This window comes from Oncorhynchus kisutch, linkage group LG28 (assembly GCF_002021735.2).
Source record: "Oncorhynchus kisutch isolate 150728-3 linkage group LG28, Okis_V2, whole genome shotgun sequence".
NCBI classification, from domain to species: domain Eukaryota; kingdom Metazoa; phylum Chordata; class Actinopteri; order Salmoniformes; family Salmonidae; genus Oncorhynchus; species Oncorhynchus kisutch.
The window spans coordinates 7,871,730-7,891,068 of record NC_034201.2 but is presented as its reverse complement, the minus strand read 5'-3'; the positions used below and the strand labels follow the sequence as shown (position 1 = coordinate 7,891,068).

General features: G+C 44.5%; 1 protein-coding gene across 1 annotated transcript in view; it reads right to left on the bottom strand.

The window, feature by feature from the left end:
• LOC109873276 (serine/threonine-protein kinase PAK 3) overlaps positions 1-3,587 on the bottom strand; it is a 53,181-nt gene extending 49,594 nt beyond the window's left edge. Inside the window, exon 1 of the mRNA XM_020464914.2 lies at positions 3,362-3,587. The gene's annotated coding sequence lies outside the window, so the exon portion shown is untranslated. The remainder of the gene's footprint in view (positions 1-3,361) is intronic.
• Between the last annotated feature and the right edge of the window lie 15,752 nt (positions 3,588-19,339).

Sequence of the window (19,339 nt, the reverse complement as noted above, 5' to 3'; positions counted from 1 at the left end):
CCTATAAATTAAAACGGACAATTTGGGTGTAATCAATAAGCTTAATTTGTCAGAGATCCAAATATATTTCAACAAAATAAGGTTTCAGGAATCCTAATTGTATCTGTTACTAACTACAGACATGATTTCAGAACAATTTGTGATGGTGTGCACAGTTCCTAAGTAATTCCAATTCACTTTTATAACTCAAAGAAGAGTCAGCAACTATAAGGTGCTTTTATGAGCTCACCTAGCGGTGCCGTTGAGGGAATACAGCAAGCACACTTGCAGTTGTTTTGTTTGGAACACAGCACTACATCACTGCCTTTACACAATTACACCCTCCTTTCGGAAAAGCTGACCACGACTCCATTTTATTGCTCCCTGCCTGTAGACAAAGACTAAAATAGGAAGCTCCCGCGCTCAGGTCTGTTCAACGCTGGTCCAACCAATATGATTCCACGCTTCAAGATTGCTTCGATCACGTGGATTGGGATATGTTCCGCATTGCGTCAAACAACAACATTGATGAATATGCTGATTCGGTGAGCGAGTTTATTAGCAAGTGCATCGGCGATGTCGTACCCACAGCAACTATTAAAACATTACCAAACCAGAAACCGTGGATTGATGGCAGCATTCGCGCGAAACTGAAAGTGCGAACCACTGCTTTTAACCAGGGCAAGGTGACTGGAAACATGACCGACTACAAACAGTGTAGCTATTCTCTCCGCAAGGCAATCAAACAAGCTAAGCGTCAGTATAGAGACAAAGTAGAGTCACAATTCAACGGCTCAGACACAAGAGGTATGTGGCAGAGTCTACAGTCAATCACGGATTACAAAAAGAAAACCAGCCCCGTCGCGGACCAGGATGTCTTGCTCCCAGACAGACTAAACAACTTCTTTGCTCGCTTTGAGGACAATACAGTGCCACTGACATGGCCTGCTACCAAAACCTGCAGACTCTCCTTCACTGCAGCCGACGTGAGTAAAACATTTAAACGTGTTAACCCTCGCAAGGCTGCAGGCCCAGACGGCATTCCCAGCCGTGTTCTCAGAGCATGCGCAGACCAGCTGGCTGGTGTGTTTACGGACATATTCAATCAAGCCTTATCCCAGTCTGCTGTTCCCACATTCTTCAAGAGGGTCACCATTGTTCCTGTTCTCAAGAAAGCTAAGGTAACTGAGCAAAACGACTACCGACCTGTAGCACTCACTTCCATCATCATGAAGTGCTTTGAGAGACGAGTCAAGGACCATATCACCTCCACCCTACCTGATACCCTAGATCCACTCCAATTTGTTTACCGCCCCAATAGGTCCACAGACGACTCAATCGCAACCACACTGCACACTGCCCTAACCCATCTGGACAAGAGGAATACCTATGTGAGAATGCTGTTCATCGACTACAGCTCAGCATTTAACACCATAGTACCTGTCTGTCTGTCTGTCTGTCTGTCTGTCTGTCTGTCTGTCTGTCTGTCTGTCTGTCTGTCTGTCTGTCTGTCTGTCTGTCTGTCTGTCTGTCTGTCTGTCTGTCTGTCTGTCTGTCTGTCTGTCTGTCTGTCTGTCTGTCTGTCTGTCTGTCTGTCTGTCTGTCTGTCTGTCTGTCTGTCTGTCTGTCTGTCTGTCTGTCTGTCTGTCTGTCTGTCTGTCTGTCTGTCTGTCTGTCTGTCTGTCTGTCTGTCTGTCTGTCTGTCTGTCTGTCTGTCTGTCACTCTCTGTCACCCAGCAACCACCTAAGGACAACTGTGACAAGAGGTCTTCAGTTTCACTAGATGATACTGTAGATAAACAGCTGGTATAATCATAGTGTTTATATGGCTCTACATGAATAGGTTAAAGAAAACAGAGGGAATTAGAATGGCCCGCTGGATCTGTGTTTACTTGTGATGAGAGAACGTTCACACACACAAAGGAATAAGGGCTCCTCTTAAAAGCTGAAGTGGTTCCTAATTTTATGGGCCATGCTGATAGCAACAATGAGGGTATGTGAGGGTTAGAGGTTGTTCTAGTTCTGTGTAATTGTTGTCAGTGAGGAGCAGAGAGAGATGGAGCAGGTGTTCGGGTGGATATTGAATAGATGTAACACTCCTGATGTCTGCATCAACACTACAGCCCAACACACACACATACACACACATGGATTAGCACCCATTCCCACATCCTCCTCTTCCTTACTCCACTGTCACCCAGATGCCTTCCCAGCATCCTTTTTTAAAGAGAACAGCTTTCCCAGAAGGTTGTGCTTCACACAAACATGGGGATGACTGTGCGTCCAGGAAGAGGTGGAATCTCTCACCCGTCCTCTCAGCCCTACTCTATCTTGCCCTGACACCAGTGTGTAAATGAACAGCAGCCGATTGTGATGGATAGAATGGATAGATGACTGACTGACCCAATCCCACTCCCTCCCTCACTGAGGCAGGATCGCTCAGCTCCCACAGGAGCAGCCCCCCGCCCCCATCCCCATCGCTGTCAGGTGACCAGACGCTGTATATCTCCCTGTGTCACCACAGCCGGCAGGGCCGCCATGAAAGAACTCCACACATACATGTTTAAAGCAGGAGACAGACAGAGCCTCATCACACACAGCTCTCTGTGTCTATGTGTGGAAAGAGGGAAAAAAATCAATAATCTAAAAAAAAAACCTCTCTAAAACAGTGAGGCGACAGCCCAGAGATAACAAAGGGACATCCCTTTGCACATAATAACCATCCATCACTCCCCATCCCCGTCCACAGCTTCTACGGCTCAGATCCATCCGCCAGCTTCGCACAGCTTCGCACAGCCTCGCACAGCCTCGCACAGCTTCGCACAGCTTCTACGGCTCAGATCCATCCGCCAGCTTCGCACAGCCTCGCAAAGCCTCTAACAGCCTCGCACGTTAGCACCCAAAATAGCATTTCCTCTTTTTGTTACCGTGTTGCCACTGCAGCTGCTGCTTTGCTACAGGGCTGGCACACACACACAAATACACACACACACACACACACACAAACACACACACACACTCACAGCTCTAACAGACGCCACCGATTCAGGCTCTCACATCAACAAAGATGCTTTTTTGGAAACACAAGGGTGGTGGGGTCCATAAAATCCAGGAAAGGAGGGAGGGGATGGCAGGTTGATAACATTGAGCTGGCCAGTAATGGCATTGAAAGCCAATCCACACAGATGCAGGCATCCATTTCCTCTCTCTCTCTGTGATAAGACACAACGTAGATAAACACAGCTGCCTTCTCCTCCTCCTCCTTTCTAGCAAGGCAGAATGCAGGGATGAAGGAAATAAGGCTACAAAGCACCCCTTACATGCACAGCCCACCTCCCTCTCATATCCACATATCCTATCGCATACACAGACAAGGGATTACCTGAAATATGTCTTGACATTCTCTTGTTCGGTGTGTAGCCTTTGGATCCAGTGTTCTGGTAGGTTCATCCTTAACTGTTAAGTCCTATTGACAGTTTACAGGCAGGATTGCCATTCTCTTGTCAGACCGGTTCCTGACCCTAAACTCAGCCTTGTTCGGCAGGCTGGACGCTTCACTGGCTGCTCACTGTTCCCTAGCTCATGATGTCATCCGCCTTGCTCAGTCCATTGGCTGGGAGGTGGCATATTAATGAAGGCTGCAGCTCTAGGGGGGAGGAGGCAGAGCGAGAGAGGCAGACACAGTTGGTATTTTGTTTCACAGACCAAACTAGCTCAGCAAGAGACAGGAGGAAGGGTGGATTATATTTCAATATCTATCTCTTTTTATCTACCACTCGCAAGTCTGAATGGCTAAAACATTTTCCTCCTTGTTTTGCTAGCTCTAACTTTACTTACATGTGCTACTTCCCAGAAGTGTGCACATTACATATAGACATACAGTAACGATACCAATTATTTCTGTGTTATTTCTTACGGCAAGAATTAGACCTGCATTGATTACCACTCAGTTGGAAATAGTTTCACAATATCAGGTTTCATTTAAATGCTATCAATATCATGCTGCATAAATGTATTGACTATTTTATTTACAGTTCCCTTACAGTTCCTGGACCCTGCCAGTCGTATGGTCTATAACCATAGTGGACTGTAGTTGTCCCCCAGACAGAGGAAGGCAGCTAATGTAGACTGTGCTTTCTCTCTTTGCAGCCTCACCAGTCTCTGATAGATGCTATTTATCAATTCAAATCAATTCAAGGCGCTTTATTGGCATGGGAAACATATGTTAACATTGCCAAAAGCAAGTGAAGCAGGTAATAATTACATAATAATTAGGTAGATAATCATTTCTCTCTCTCGGACTTCCTGGATGGGCGGTGATGACAAACCACAGACTCACTCCATTTGCCCTAATTTGCCTATGATGTCATCTTTTTCCCCCTTGCTCACCTGTGATTGGCTGGCTGGCTCAGCATCTGCTCAGATCTCAAGGCTAGTGCTTCTTGCTGGAGGTGGAGACCTATCCCAGGCACTCTGAATCACAGCTGGTTGTCGTGACAACCCGTGTAACGTCGATTCCTCATTGAAGACTAATAACATGGCTGTGCTGTGACAGTGTTCACTCAAATGGAGGACAGAGGCCTTGAGGAGGACCCCTCTTCCTTCTGATGCCTTATGGAAACCTCCTCTAGTGTGACATAATAGAACATATCTCCACGATGGCCTTATCATTTATATTGATCATTGTGGGCGTGGAGGAGAAATTGTGATTTGGTGAAATATCAGAATCCCAGAAAGAATCAGAATCCCAGAAAGTATGGGTTTAATTATATGAATGAAGAACATTTTGAGGATTTATTATACAAAACGACAGCATGGTAAAATAGGCTGAGGTTTATGTATGGCTTCACGTGATTGGGAATATAACTGACATCACACATAAACTGCAGCAGACTAAATCCATACCTACAAAAATGGATTCTAAATATAGATATTGAGGAGGAAATGTATTTTCAAAGTCTGCTTTTCGTCTATGGCTTCGGCGATTGATTTACGTAGACAATTAAGTCAACTAGCTGAGAGCTTTCTTTGGAGCATAAGCCCAATCATCCTGACAACAATGAGATACATAGACATAGTGAAAACACCGGTGACATCATTTGCATCGCTTATATCCTGGTTAGGTTGCTACCTAATAATAAACTAACTGACTAGGTTCTGTTTTACAACGAGCTACAGTATTTCGAAAGACTAAAAACAGAGCTGATTCATCTAAGCAGCAGAGAGAAAATACCAGACCCCATGTTCGATTTATATTTAACAGTAACATTCAGACACTTATTTTAGTACACTGATGCAGAGAGATGAAGGGGATTTAGTCTGTCTCCGTACAGTCTCAACGAAGGTTATTTTAAAATGATCAAACTAAAACTACACAACTGAAACTCCCATCCACTATGCATTTTTGTTCACACGTGTACAGTTGCGACAGGGTTTATTGATGTGAACTGCACCGCCCTGGTGAATTATAATAACATTGATACAATCAATCCATCCAACTCCCAGGGAAATGACACGGACACAGCTAAATGTACATTCATTAGGGTATATGCAGGAGTTCCACTCAGTTGGTTGTGCCTGAAACCAAAGTAATGGTTCTCTCATTGATTCAATTACTAAGCTCTCATCACCCTCTGTCCACATGGTCACCTCCTATAGCCAGCTGTAACCAAACCCAGCACTGCCTCTGTAGTAATGACAGACGGACGGACGGACAAGACAAGACAGTACTGCGGTGCATTACAATTATCTCGACCAAACCGTTTTTCCAAAAAGTGAGATGTGGTCTAAGAGAGGGTTAAGTCTATAGGGGAAAGAGTATGGTATGTGGTATGGGGAGTTGGGTACCTTTGAGAGATGGCTGGTGACGAGACAGTTCCCAGCTTGATTCCATGAAAGACGACACCAGGTGTTCTTCAGCAGCAGACAGCATGGAGACAAAATAAGAGTTTTCCCCGATGAAATAAGACTAGAGCAAGAATGAATTGTTTACATCGTGCTCTGGGGAATGTGTTTTCTGTGAGAAAATAAGTGCTAAAGCTATTTCTATCTAAGTATCATGGGGCTAAAACTCACTGTGCACTAACAGTGAAAACATGGCACATTACAGAGAATGAGACCACTACACTGCCAGCTAATTATCAGCACATCACACCATCTCCCCTGGTGCTGGGAAAGACAGTCACCCAAATATGCAGCATATAACATCATTACACACAACAACAAAAAACACACACATTTTATATTTCTTAGTTGTGTATGATACATTCTGTATTGTTCACATCACATTTATCTAAGATGTCGTGACTCAAACCAAACCAATTTCCTCTTCCCATCTTTGACAGGAGTGACCGAATGTGAGACTAAAGAGGAATTGGGTGACCTTCAGCAAGACTGATGACCCCCCTGAAAGCACTGTGTGTTACAGATGGACAGACACCGAATCTAGTGTTCCTCCAGTCCTCCACAGACACAGCTCTTTCACCTGATTTCCCATTATGACTAAATGATTCCAATACAGCCCCGATCGAACTGATTCAACATTATTCTGCCAAATAAACCGAATGTACAAAACATGACAAACACCTTTCCATGACAAAGACTGACCAGGTGAATCCAGGTGAACGCTATGATCCTTTTTTGGGGGGTATTTGGTATATTCCAGATCCCCATTAGCTGTTGCAAAAGCAGCAGCTACTCTTCCTGGGGATACACACAAAACATGAAACATGACATAATACTGAACATTAACAGAACTACATAACATTTTTTTTTATTACAAAAAGGCACATGTAGCCTACATATCAATACATGCACACAAACTAAATAGGTCAAATAGGGGAGAGGCGTTGCATTATCTGTTTTTTGAAACCGGGCTTGCTGTTTATTGGAGCAATATGAGATGGAACAGAGTTCCATGCAATAATGGCTCTATATAATATTGTATGCTTTCTTAAATTTGTTCTGCATTTGGGGACTGTGAAAAGAACCCTGGTACCATGTTTGGTGGGATAAATGTGTGTGTCAGAGCTGTGTCTAAGTTGACTATGCAAACAATTTGGGATTTTCAACACATTCATGTTTCTTATAAGAAGAAGTGATGCAGTCAGTCTCCCCTCAACTGTTAACCAAGAGAGACTGGAATGCATAGTATTTATATCAGCCCCCTCTGATTACAATGAAGAGCAAGACATGCTGCTCTGTTCTGGACCAGATGCAGCTTAACTATGTTGCAGCACTTGACCACACAACTGGACAATAATCAAGATAAGACAAAACTAAAGCCTTGCAAGACTTGCTTTTTGGAGTGTGGTGTCAAAAAAGCAGAGCATCTCTTTATTACGTACAGGCCTCTCCCCATCTTTACAACCATTGAATTTACATGTTTTGGCCATGACAGTTTACAATCTAAGGTAACACCAAGTAATTTAGTCTCCTCAACTTGTTCAACAGCCCACCATTCACTACCAGATTCAGCTAAGGTGTAGAACTTACAGTAGGGAATGATTTGTACCAAATACAATGATCTTAGTTTTAGAGATGTTCAGGACCAGTTTATTACTGGCCAGCCATTCCAAAACAGACTGTAACGCTTTGTTAAGGATTTCAGTGACTTTATTAGCTGTGGTTGCTGATGCATACAGTATATGGTTGAATCATCAGCATACATGGACACACATGCTTTGTTTAATGCCAGTGGCAGGTCATTGGTAAATATAGAAAAGAGTAGAGGGCTTAAGGAGCTTCCCTGCGTTACACCACACTTTACATGTTTGACAGTAGAGAAGCTTCCATTTTTTTTTTTATGTTGAGTTCTATTAGATAGATAGCCCTGAATCCACAATATGGCAGAGGTTGAAAAGCCATGACAGTTGAGTGGGTTGAGTGACTGACGTGGTCTTCTGTCTGGGTTGGCGCCTCCCCTTGGGTTGTGCCGTCGTGGAGATCTTTGTGGGCTATACTCGGCCTTGTCTCAGGATGGTAAGTTGGTGGTTGAAGATATCCCTCTAGTGGTGTGGGGGCTGTGCTTTGGCAAAGTGGGTGGGATTATATCCTGCCTGTGGCCCTGTCAGGGGGTATCATCGGATGGGGCCACAGTGTCTCCTGACCCCTCCTGTCTCAGCCTCCAGTATTTATGCTGAGGTAGTTTATGTGTCGGGGGCTGGGGTCAGTCTGTTATATCTGGAGTATTTCTCCTGTCTTATCCGGTGTCCTGTGTGAATTTATGTATGCTCTCCCTAATTCTCTCTTTCTCTCTTTCTTTCTTTCTCTCTCTCGAAGGACCTGAGCCCTAGGACCATGCCTCAGGACTACCTAGCATGATGACTCCTTGATGTCCCCAGTCCACCTGGCTGTGCTGCTGCTCCAGTTTCAACTGTTCTGCCTGCGGCTATGGAACCCTGACCTGTTCACCGGACGTGCTACCTGTCCCAGACCTACTGTTTTTAACCCCCTATATACAGCAGGAGTAGTAGAGATACTCTCAATGATCGGCTATGAAAAGCCAACTGACATTTACTCCTGAGATGCTGACCTGTTGCACCCTCGACAACTACTGTGATTATTATTATTTGACCATGCTGGTCATTTATGAACATTTGAACATCTTGGCCATGTTCTGTTATAATCTCCACCCAGCACAGCCAGAAGAGGACTGGCCACCCCTCATAGCCTGGTTCCTCTCTAGGTTTCTTCCTAGGTTTAGGCCTTTCTAGAGAGTTTTTCCTAGCCACCGTGCTTATACACCTGCATTGCTTGCTGTTTGGAGTTTTAGGCTGGGTTTCTGTACAGAACTTTGAGATATCAGCTGATGTAAGAAGGGCTATATAAATACATGTGATTTGATTTTATGACACATATGTTTTCTCAACAACAGGTTATGGTCAATAATATCAAAGACTACACAGAAATCTAACAGTACAGCTCCCATCTTCTTATTATCAATTTCATCAATCATTTGTGTCAGTGCAGTACATGGTGAGTGCCCTTCCATATAAGCATGCTGAAAGTCTGTTGCTACTACTGAGAAATAGCATTGTATTTTGTCAAAGACAATTTTTTCCAGCAGTTTGCTAAGAGCTGGCAGCAAGCTTATAGGTCTGCTGTTAGAACCAGTAAAGGCCGCATTACCACTCTCGGGTAAGCAGAATGACTTTGGCTACCCTCCAGGCCTGAGGACAAAGACTTTCCTCTAGGCTCAGATTCAAGATAGAGTCAGCTACCATCCTCAGTAGCTTTCCATCTAAGTTGTCAATGCCAGGAGGTTTGTCATTATTGATTGATAACAAAACTTTTTCCACCTCTCCCACACTAACTTTTGAAAATTCAAACTTGCAATTATTTTTTTAAATGCAGGAACACGATGGTTCACTGTTAATTGTTGGCATTTTCTGCCTAAGTTTGCCCACTTTGTCAATGAAGTAATAATTAAAAGAATTGCCAAAATCAAATGGTTTTGTGATGAATAAGCCATCTGATTCAATGAAATGGAGTTGAGTTTGTCTTTCTGCCCATAATTTCATTTACAGTTCTCCAAAGTTGATTTCCATCATTCTTTATAAGAATTGATCTTGGCTTCATAATACAGATTCTTCTTCTTTTTTTTTGTCACATAATGTCTCAATTTGCAGTAAGTCAGCCAGTCAGATGTGCAGCCAGACTTTTTAGCCACTTATTTTGCCCCCATGTCTTTCAACCAAACAGTTTTTCTATTCCTCATCAATCCACGGAGCCTTGACAGTTCGAACACTCCGTTTCTTAACAGGTGCATGTTTATCAATCATTGGAAGAAGCAATTTCATAAATGCATCAAGTGCAGCATCTGGATGCTCCTTATTAATCACATCAGACCAACAAATATTTTTAACATCATCCACATAAGAGTAACAGCAAAATCTTTTGTATGATCTCTTATATACTATTTTAGGTCCAGCTGTTGGAACTTTGGCTTTCCTGGATATAGCCACTATATTGTGATCACTGTATCCAATGGGTACGGATACAGCTTTAGAACAAAGTTCTACAGTATTAGTACAAATCTGATCGATACATGTGGATGATCTTGTTCCTGTAGTGTTTGTAAACACCCTGGTAGGTTGATTAATAACCTGAATCAGATTACAGGCACTGGTTAGAGTGAGAAGCTTCCTCTTGAGCGGACAGCTTGATGAAAACCAGTCAATATTCAGGTCCCCAAGAAAGTAGACCTCTCTGTTTACATCACATACACTGTCAAACATTTGACACATATTATTTAGATACTGACTGTCAGCACTTGGTGGACTATAGCAACACCCCAGAAGAAAAGGCTTTAGATGTGCCAAGTGAATCTGCAACCACAATAACCTCAATAACACTTGACATAAGATCGTATCTAAGCATTACAGGGATATGGCTCTGAATGTATACAGCAACACCTCCCCATAATAATGTATGTCTCTTCTATAGATGTTATATTGCTACTTCTGTATCATCAAATGAAGTATCTAAGTGAGTCTCAGAAATTGATAATATATCGGATGTAATAAAGTTATTGATTTCATTAACCTAATTTCTAAGGCTACATAAATTAATATGGCCTATTTCCAGCCCTTTCCTGGGTAGCTTATCAGAGATAGACATAATATGGAAAAGAGCAAACAAAGCAAGATAAAAAAATATATATATACATTCAGCAGTCCATTAATGAATTGGTGTGTGTGTGTGGGTGTGTGCTGCAGGGTTGAAGCTATGAACCCATAGGCTTGGCTCTCTCATCCCTTCCAGGCTTCTGGGAGGGAGGGTGGACAATGAGCCTGTCATAGCAGATGTAAGCAATGTCCCCACGCGCTCTGGCAGCTTTCATGGCTGGGAGAAGTTCTTTCCTCTTCTGGCGCACAGCTTCAGGATAGTCCTCGTTAAGGAAGACATACAGTACGTTCCTCTCAAGTTCTTGGCTCTTTCCAGAACAGCTACTTTGTCCTTGAATCTCAGGAACTTGACCACTTTTGGCCTGGGCCTATCACCTGGACAAGTGGTGGGTTTTCCAATCGTGTGGGCACGCTCCACCTCAATCTTCCTGTGGTCTATCTTCAATTTCTCAACAATCTTTTCCCTCACTTTGTCCTCAGACTCCGTCAAGGTCTCCTGTGGAGATTCTGCAATTCCGTCCACAACCATCTTATTCCGCCTTGATTGTTAAGTCCACTTCAAAACAATGTAGATGAAAGGGAGGAGATTTTTAAGGATTTTTAAGCCTGGAGACAATTGAGACATGGATTGTGTATGTGTGCCATTCAGAGGGTAAATGGGCAAGACAAAATATTGAAGTGCCTTTGAATGGGTTTATGGTAGTAGGTGCCAGGCACAATGGTTTGAGTGTGTCAAGAACTGCAAAGCTACTGGGTTTTTCACGCTCAACAGTTTCCCGCGTGAATCAAGGATGGTCCGCCACCCAAAGGACATCCATTCAACTTGATACAACTGACGAAAGCATTGGAGTCAACATGTGCCAGCATCCCTGTGGAACGCTTTCCGCACCTTGTAGAGTCCATGCCCCTAATTGAGGCTGTTCTGAGAGCAAAAGGGGGTGCAACTCAACATTAGAAAGGTGTTCCTAATGTTTCGTACACTCAGTGTACGGTATTAGGCCCTATCCACTGAGCTGTACAATTCTCATTATATTTCACACAGGATCTCTTGTGAGCCCAGAGGACCTGACGGAGCAGAAGACCAGCCCTATTAGAGACACGGCGTCTTGGTGAAGGAGAGTGGTGAATGCTGTGGTCAGGACAGGTTAGCCTGCAACACACATTACTCACATCACAGAGCTGCCGATCAGGTTTATGTAATGAAACCTATACATATCCTCTATGAGACAGTTCAGTGAGCCCATCTCCCTCTGTGGTGACATTTAGTAATGAGCACCAGCTGTCTGGAATTGGCCCGCTATACGAGATCTACGAGTCACCAGGGCATCCTCTGTCAGCAGCCTCCACAACCTCCACAGCCAAATCTACAGCAGCCACATCTAGATCAGCCACACAGCAGCCAAAGAAATCTATATCAGCCACACAGCAGCCACACAGCAGCCAAATCTATATCAGCTGTACCACATCCAAGTCCACAGCAAGGGCACAACAGCCAAAAGTACTTCACACCACAACCAAAACATCACCTCCACCTCAAACCTAGTGCCAGAACACTGCCAACAGCCAGAACCACAGCCACCAGGATACAGTGCATGAGGGATGACATCATGAAAACACTGAGGGGGTCACTAGGTCACCACAATGTGACAGACCATGTAGGAGGAGTCAGAGAAGCCTACATCGCTAACAACCATAGAAATAGAATGAATGGAACAGCCGTCCCCATTCAAGTCAACAACGGCATAATGGGTGGACTGGCAGGAAGTAAAAGCAGGAAGTGTACCCATCAATTTGTGCTGTGATTTGTTGAATCAACTCAACTGACATGGCCAACTCTCTCTGCTCAAGCGATGAACTGACCCTCTCCATCTTCAGATGATGCAGCATTCAAAGACTTGGCCTCTATTGGTTGACCTTTCATGACATATTGCTTGTTTGTTTTTTGCTCTTGAAGCGCTTCGAGATTCTATGAAAAGCGCTATAGAAATATAATCAACTATTATTATTATTAAAAATACGTTCCATTGTAGGAGACCCATCAGTTAGTCTCATTTGAATTAACATTCTACATTCCCATGGAAATGATTGCATCACAATGCCAGGCAGCCATTGCAATCGTACCACCACCAAACTTACCTGGAGGAGGTGACGGACTACAGAGAGGAAGAGACAACCTAACCTGGCCCCTAATGTATGTTCATACGGTTCATTACTGCCCTTTACCTTTGTTGAAAAAATATCCTCTAACTTTGTCGCGCTCATCAGAATTTCCTTGATTCGCTGCTAAGACTGTTAACTAACCCCCCCCCCCCCCCCCCCCCCACCACCACCTGCAACCTAGCCAGACGGAATACTGCAATGAATCACTGCAGGTTGTCATGGTAACCCCATTGGCTGCCTCTGCTCACAAGGCGGCCATATTATCATCACTAGGGTTGTAGTAGAGTGTAATGTAGTATAGTGGATGCTAGGGTAGCACTGACTGCCCCCCTGCCAATGTACAAGAGCCTGTACTGTGACGAGACTATTAAATAGGTGGTACATGGTTACTGCTACATAACATAACTGTACGAGTAATAACTGTCATTTGCAGTAAATGACACAGTCATGTTGGTTATATGCTGCTGGTGGACAGCGGGGCACTTTTGTGGTGCTGCAGTGTTACAGAACTGTACTCCCACTACCCCAAGTAATAGCCTCCCGCTGATCCACTGGGGCCTGTATTCAGCTGTCTGGGGAAGAGCCTGCTCTGCTACGCGATGGTGTGTTTGAAAATATCACCCCTCGCTGGGGGGTACTCAATTATTTTCCGAGTTATTCTGGAAGAGGAGCCATGATATCAAAGCCTTCTTAAGTGATGTAAAACGCAATCGCTCTGGATTATTTACTTTGCTGGGCCAAAATAATATCACAGTATTCTAAAAAGCTATTAAAATATGATCGTGATCTTATATTTAGTATCAATAGGCTACAATATGAATCTGTTGTTGAGTTATTCAATAATTAGCTGTTGTTTTCTTCCTATCATCGCCGTCTCCCAAAGAGATGAATGGTTTTGTAGCAGCGGTAGTAGTAGTTTGTAATGGGAAAATAAGGCAGGGTAGCAGACCATTAGGTCTGAGTGTCTGACCTCATTTTAGCCTCTACGGGCAAGGAGAATTATGGGAAGTAAAATGAATAAAGAGCATAGTGGGTTTAATGCAGGCTACTACTATCTACCGCTTAATGGGTAGGATAATCTACTGCCGATGCCCTTTGCATATTTATTTATTTATTTTGACAAAATTAGCTTTAAATGAAAATACATTTCTTTCAGTTGTTTTTCTTTTTCAGACAGTTGTTGTGCAAAAAAATAAAAAACGTATTGCTTTTTTGAATAGATTTTCTCTCCAATATCCTGTATATTCAGCTTTTTAAAATATTTTTTATTAAAAGATACAATTTGCATCAATACAATACATCACATTTACATTTCATAAGACAAAAAGGATTTCAGATTGATTGCAAGGAAAGTTCATATATCAAGAATATCCCATTATTCACCCCATTCTCAATCACTGTCACCATCTTAACCTATAGAAACCACATACGTTCCATCTTTACCCATACTTTAAAAAAAAATGTTTCACTTGGTTGAGTTCTTGTGCAAAAATACTTGTATCCATTATTTTTGTTGTATTATTAAGGGATAGATTTCTCATTGCCCAGATTGCACCACACAGACTTTCAGACATGGACCATTTCAGATAACAGAAAGGACATAACGAGTCAGTTGCACTAATAAAGATACCTTCAAAAGGGCTTTATAAATACATTTGATTGATTGAATGCATTCAACCGAAACATGTCTTCCGCATTTAACCCAACCCCTCTGAATCAGAGAGGTGCGGGCACAGAGATGATCAGTACTGCACACACACGTAATACACAAACGTGGTAGTATTGCAGAATAAAAGCGGCTGTGTACATATCATTGAAACGTTGAAAAGTGCTACGTGCGTGGGTAAATATCAGTCTTTTACAGGCCCTTGTAGGTCTAAAAGGTCAAGCGTGTACGTGTCTTCAGACTGATATGATTACAAACGTTACAGCCTGTCAGCTCAGCCCAACGGGAGGATAGGGGGAATTCTTTGACAGAGTTACATGTTTTAACCATGAGACATGGACACTGTGCCATTACTGGCTGGGCCACATCCACACTGCTACTAACTCCCCAGTGGCATGGAGGAAGGCTATTGTCTGAGGCTCTCCCGCTGCACAGGGCAGGCCACTCCTAAATCCGAAACCTGCCTCATTTGCATGGCTGCAGGGGATGGAGGAGGAGGGGGAGGGCTGGCGAGGCCAGGTATTTGCATGACAGGGGGAATGGGAGGGAATCTAGTTTCCTCACACAATAAAGACATGCTTCTTCTTCTCTCTTTAGGTGGGGTAGAGTTCTGTGTTTTCACCATGGCCAGTTAGATATCACTGAAACCCTTGATCATTCTCTATCTCCCTTTGAAATGCTTCACACTGCTAATGAATGGTTAGGAAAACTGGCTCACTCCCCTCTTCCTCGTAGGATCCATGCCAGAGGCTGTATAATGCCTAGATGGAAGTGTAATATGTAGAAGACAGTATAACAACAGAATTCTATAAACATCTCAATGGGATCAAGCAAAATCAACATATTTGATATGCAATTCTATGGTCAATTGGGTGAGACAGGAAACATAATCAATTACACGGTGTGATTTGACTCAATTCTCAGAGAATATGTGGCATACAAATATTTCAGTGGGTTTATCCAGGATGAGTGACAGGGTTGTTTGGTGAGGGGGTAAAACGACAGTTACCTCCATCTCACAACCATTTTCGGCTCAATCATTAGAAGCACTCAAAAGACACACCTGATTACAGTACTTCTCCACTCACCCAAATAGACGCTTGACAGAAGCATAGATCTGGGAGGAGAGGGGGTTGCAGGGGTGAGAGAAAGATCAAATGTCTACAATTTAAGTCGACAAAATAGTATAATAACTATGTAATAGTATTGAGTATAATAATGCACATACTCCATACACCTACTGTATACCATATGTAGATGTCATACTATACAGGGCAGCTGGTCTGAGTGGTGTGGTCAGTGGGAGTCAGGGCTGGAGCCACCAGTCTAGTCTATACAGGGGATTATGGAGGAGAACCAGAGGGGGGGGGGGGGGGTTTAAGTGGATATTTTAGTGATTTGTCTTTAAGGCTTTAACACTGTGTTTTACCACTACAGATTAACTCACCAAACTGTGGTCTGGGCTTAACCCATGTACAGTAACAGACAATGTTGTCACGCTCACATGAGACTGATACCCATTCTGCAGCCATGTTCACCAGCAGGGGAACCAAACTATCCTCTGTCAGTGTGTATGGGTATGAAAGAGATTACACATAAAGCATCGAATGAGGTCAGCGGGCCTCTGTCTCAGACACTCAATGACACATATAAGTCGTAAACCCAATGTAATGTTTACTCTCTACATACACACCCACATAAAAGTACACACACACACACACACACATATTGAATGGAATACATTATACTTCTGTAACCCAGGTTCTCTGATATTATCAGTGAGATGTTTCACATGTGGGATTCGCCTGAATCTCAGAAACTCGAAGAAGACAGACAGGTCGAGTGGTAAATGAGCCCATCCCCTCATTATAAGGAGCCACTTGCCCGCCCTCTGGTCATTCTCGAGCATGCCGAACTTTCTCACACTTTTGTGAGTAGGGGATTGCGGTGAGATATCGCACTCATAATATCAGAGAGCCAGGGTTACTTAAGTAACCTCGAGTTCCCTTAAATTATTCGTTCCGATATCTCATATGTGCATATGGCCAACTCCCGTATTGCAACATGCAGCCTCAACATGTCAACCCTTAGAAGCCCAAACACCGGGGACAGTATAGGTCAATTAAGGTGCAGTGATGTCTAGTCAGTAGAACTTCATAAAATTATGAGGGGATGCCCAACAAGCCACATAATACATATCCTGTAAGGAGATGCCCTTGAACAATGCTCAAGAGTTAGCTATACCTCTTGTGGAATGAGTTGTCAGGCCCTCCGCAGGATGTAAATCCTTGCTATTACAGGCCAAAATAATAGCTTCCACAATCCAATGTGATAACTGTTGACGAGAGAGGGGCCTCCTCTTGCAGGGAGGTGCCCAGGACACAAAGAGTTGGTAGAGCTTGCGCAAAGCTCTCGTCATATCCAAGTGTATGCGCAACGCGCGTACTGGACATAAACGGTGGATCCGCTCGTCTTCAGTAGAAGGGAAGGGCGGGGGTGGAAAGCCACAAGTTCCAAGGCGAGACAATTGTAATTGCTGCTAACCTTAGGCATAAAGGCAAGGTTGGGCAACATGAAAACTTGAAAAAAACCTGGGCAAACTGTAGGCACTAATGGTGACCTGACAGAGCATGTAGATAACTCACTCGCTTTGCAGTAAAGCGGTCTTAAAGGAGAGGTCTTAAAGGAGAGATATATAATCTCCATGATTTCCAGAGGCTCAAAAGGCTGCTGTGAAATAGCCTCAATCACAATAGACAGATCCCATGATGGGACTAAAGGCTTGGAAACTAGATGTAAGCAATGCACCCCTTCATGAAACGACATAACAAGGGCTGTTTCCCACCATGTTATTGTCGAAGCCTTTAGGACAGGCTGAGATAGCGGCTAGAGAAACATTAACAGTGGAGAGAGCCTTCCCTCTGTTATAAGGTCTTGCAAAAAGCCTAAAACGGTAAGGAATTATCTATTTTTGGTCACACCATTTCTCAAAAATGTACCACTTGTTTCCATACAGTGTGTGACGCCTGCTCCCGCTCCACCTCTCTGGCACTCGAGGGCGCCAGGCTGCCCTTCATTACACACACCTGTCACTATCATTACGCGCAGCTGCGCAATATTGGACTCACCTGAACTCCATTACTTTGTTGATTACCTCCTCTATATCTGTCTGCTCCTCACTTTGTTCCCTGTATCAGCATTGATGTCATGATTTTCACCCTTTCCAGATGTGGTTCCTGTTCGGTTTCATCTCCATGTTTCATTAAATGTTCACTTCCTGTACCTACCTCTCGTCTCCAGCGCTGATCCATACAGAATACTGTCACCACTAAAGGAAGTATCAGGGAGGTTTGGGGTTTTGTTTTGGTTGGTGACGTCGGGTCCAGGTGCCGTCGCTAATGGATCGGGGGATGCCCCAGCTAGCTCATTGGGCTTCCACGCCTTAGCTGGCTCGAGAGGTCTTCTTGGCCCGGTTGGCTCGGCAGAGGCCCACCCCACGTCATGCTTCAGCCGGCCCATCAGGCTCCCACGCCTCAGCCGGATCGTCAGGCTCCCACGCCTCAGCCGGCTCATCGGGCTCCCACACCTCAGCTGGCTCATCGGGCTCCCACACCTCAGCCGGCTCATCGGGCTCCCACACCTCAGCCGGCTCATCGGGCTCCCACACCTCAGCCGGCTCATCGGGCTCCCACACCTCAGCCGGCTCATCGGGCTCCCACACCTCAGCCGGCTCATCGGGCTTCTACGCCTCTGGCAGCTATCAGCAATTCGAGGTAATTTATATGAGCAATGTAGAGTTGTGGGGTCCACACTCCGCTTATTACATTCCCCTCGTGAACTACGCCCCAGCCCACGAGTGACGCGTCTGTCGTCACCACCTTCCTCATTGCCATTAGCCCTTGGGGAGTGCCAGGAATGAAGATCGAGGGGCTTTCCAGTGTCAGAGAGCCAAGAGACATGCGGACCCAGCATTGGAAGTCTCTCATCCTCAGTAGGCCAAGAGATACTAATGAGATGGACCCCATCAACCCCAGCACTCAGAGGCACGCTCTGAACTTGACCGAGCGCTCCTCCTGTGAACCAGGGAGAGGCACTGTCTTCCGAGAGTGTTGCCTGTTAAGAGAGAGAATCCAGCATTGCGTTTAGGTATTCTATTCTTGTTGGCACCAAACAGCTCTTTATCTGATTGATCTTGAACCCTAACTCAGAGAGGTGGGTTACAAGGGAAGTCGTGTCTCTAACCACTTGCTCCCGGGATGGGGAGCCAAGCCATCTATGAAGGTGGAAACTCTCAGCCCCTTGTTTCTCAGGGCTGTGAGAGCTGCCTCTACACATTTGCTGAAGAGGGCTAAAGGTAAGGCATTGCGCCTCCATGTCCTCTTCCTCCTCTGCTGCCTGGAGGAGGCCCTCGCCATGACGAGGTCCCCTTCCCTCGTCTCCGGGGCCAAGTCCTGGAGGAGTAGATGAATGTCCTCCGGGTAGCCGTCCAAGACATCGGGCTTTGAGAGCTGAGTCTGTGAGGTAGTCTCCCCGCTCAAACCTACAATGGACGCATGACTGGGGGTCGTCAAACGCTGCCTGCGCGTGTACGAGACCCAAGCAAACGACATGCCTTTGCCTGATATGGCTAAAAAACTGCTAATCTGAGAACAAAATTAAACGTAACTGGTGTTCGTCACATGGGCTAATAGCCTAGCTAGTTAGCACAGTGCTAGCCAGAAAAAGATAATCCTTTAACAATGTGAACGTAGCTAGTGTTAGCCTCGTGGGCGAGGAGCCAAGCTAGTTAGCACAATGTTAGCCAAAGGAAGATAATGCTTTGTTAGTCTTGCGACAAACAAAAGCGTGACTCTCGACCGATAGGCAGTGAAGTTAGGACAGTCGGTCTAGTCAACGTGGCACAGTA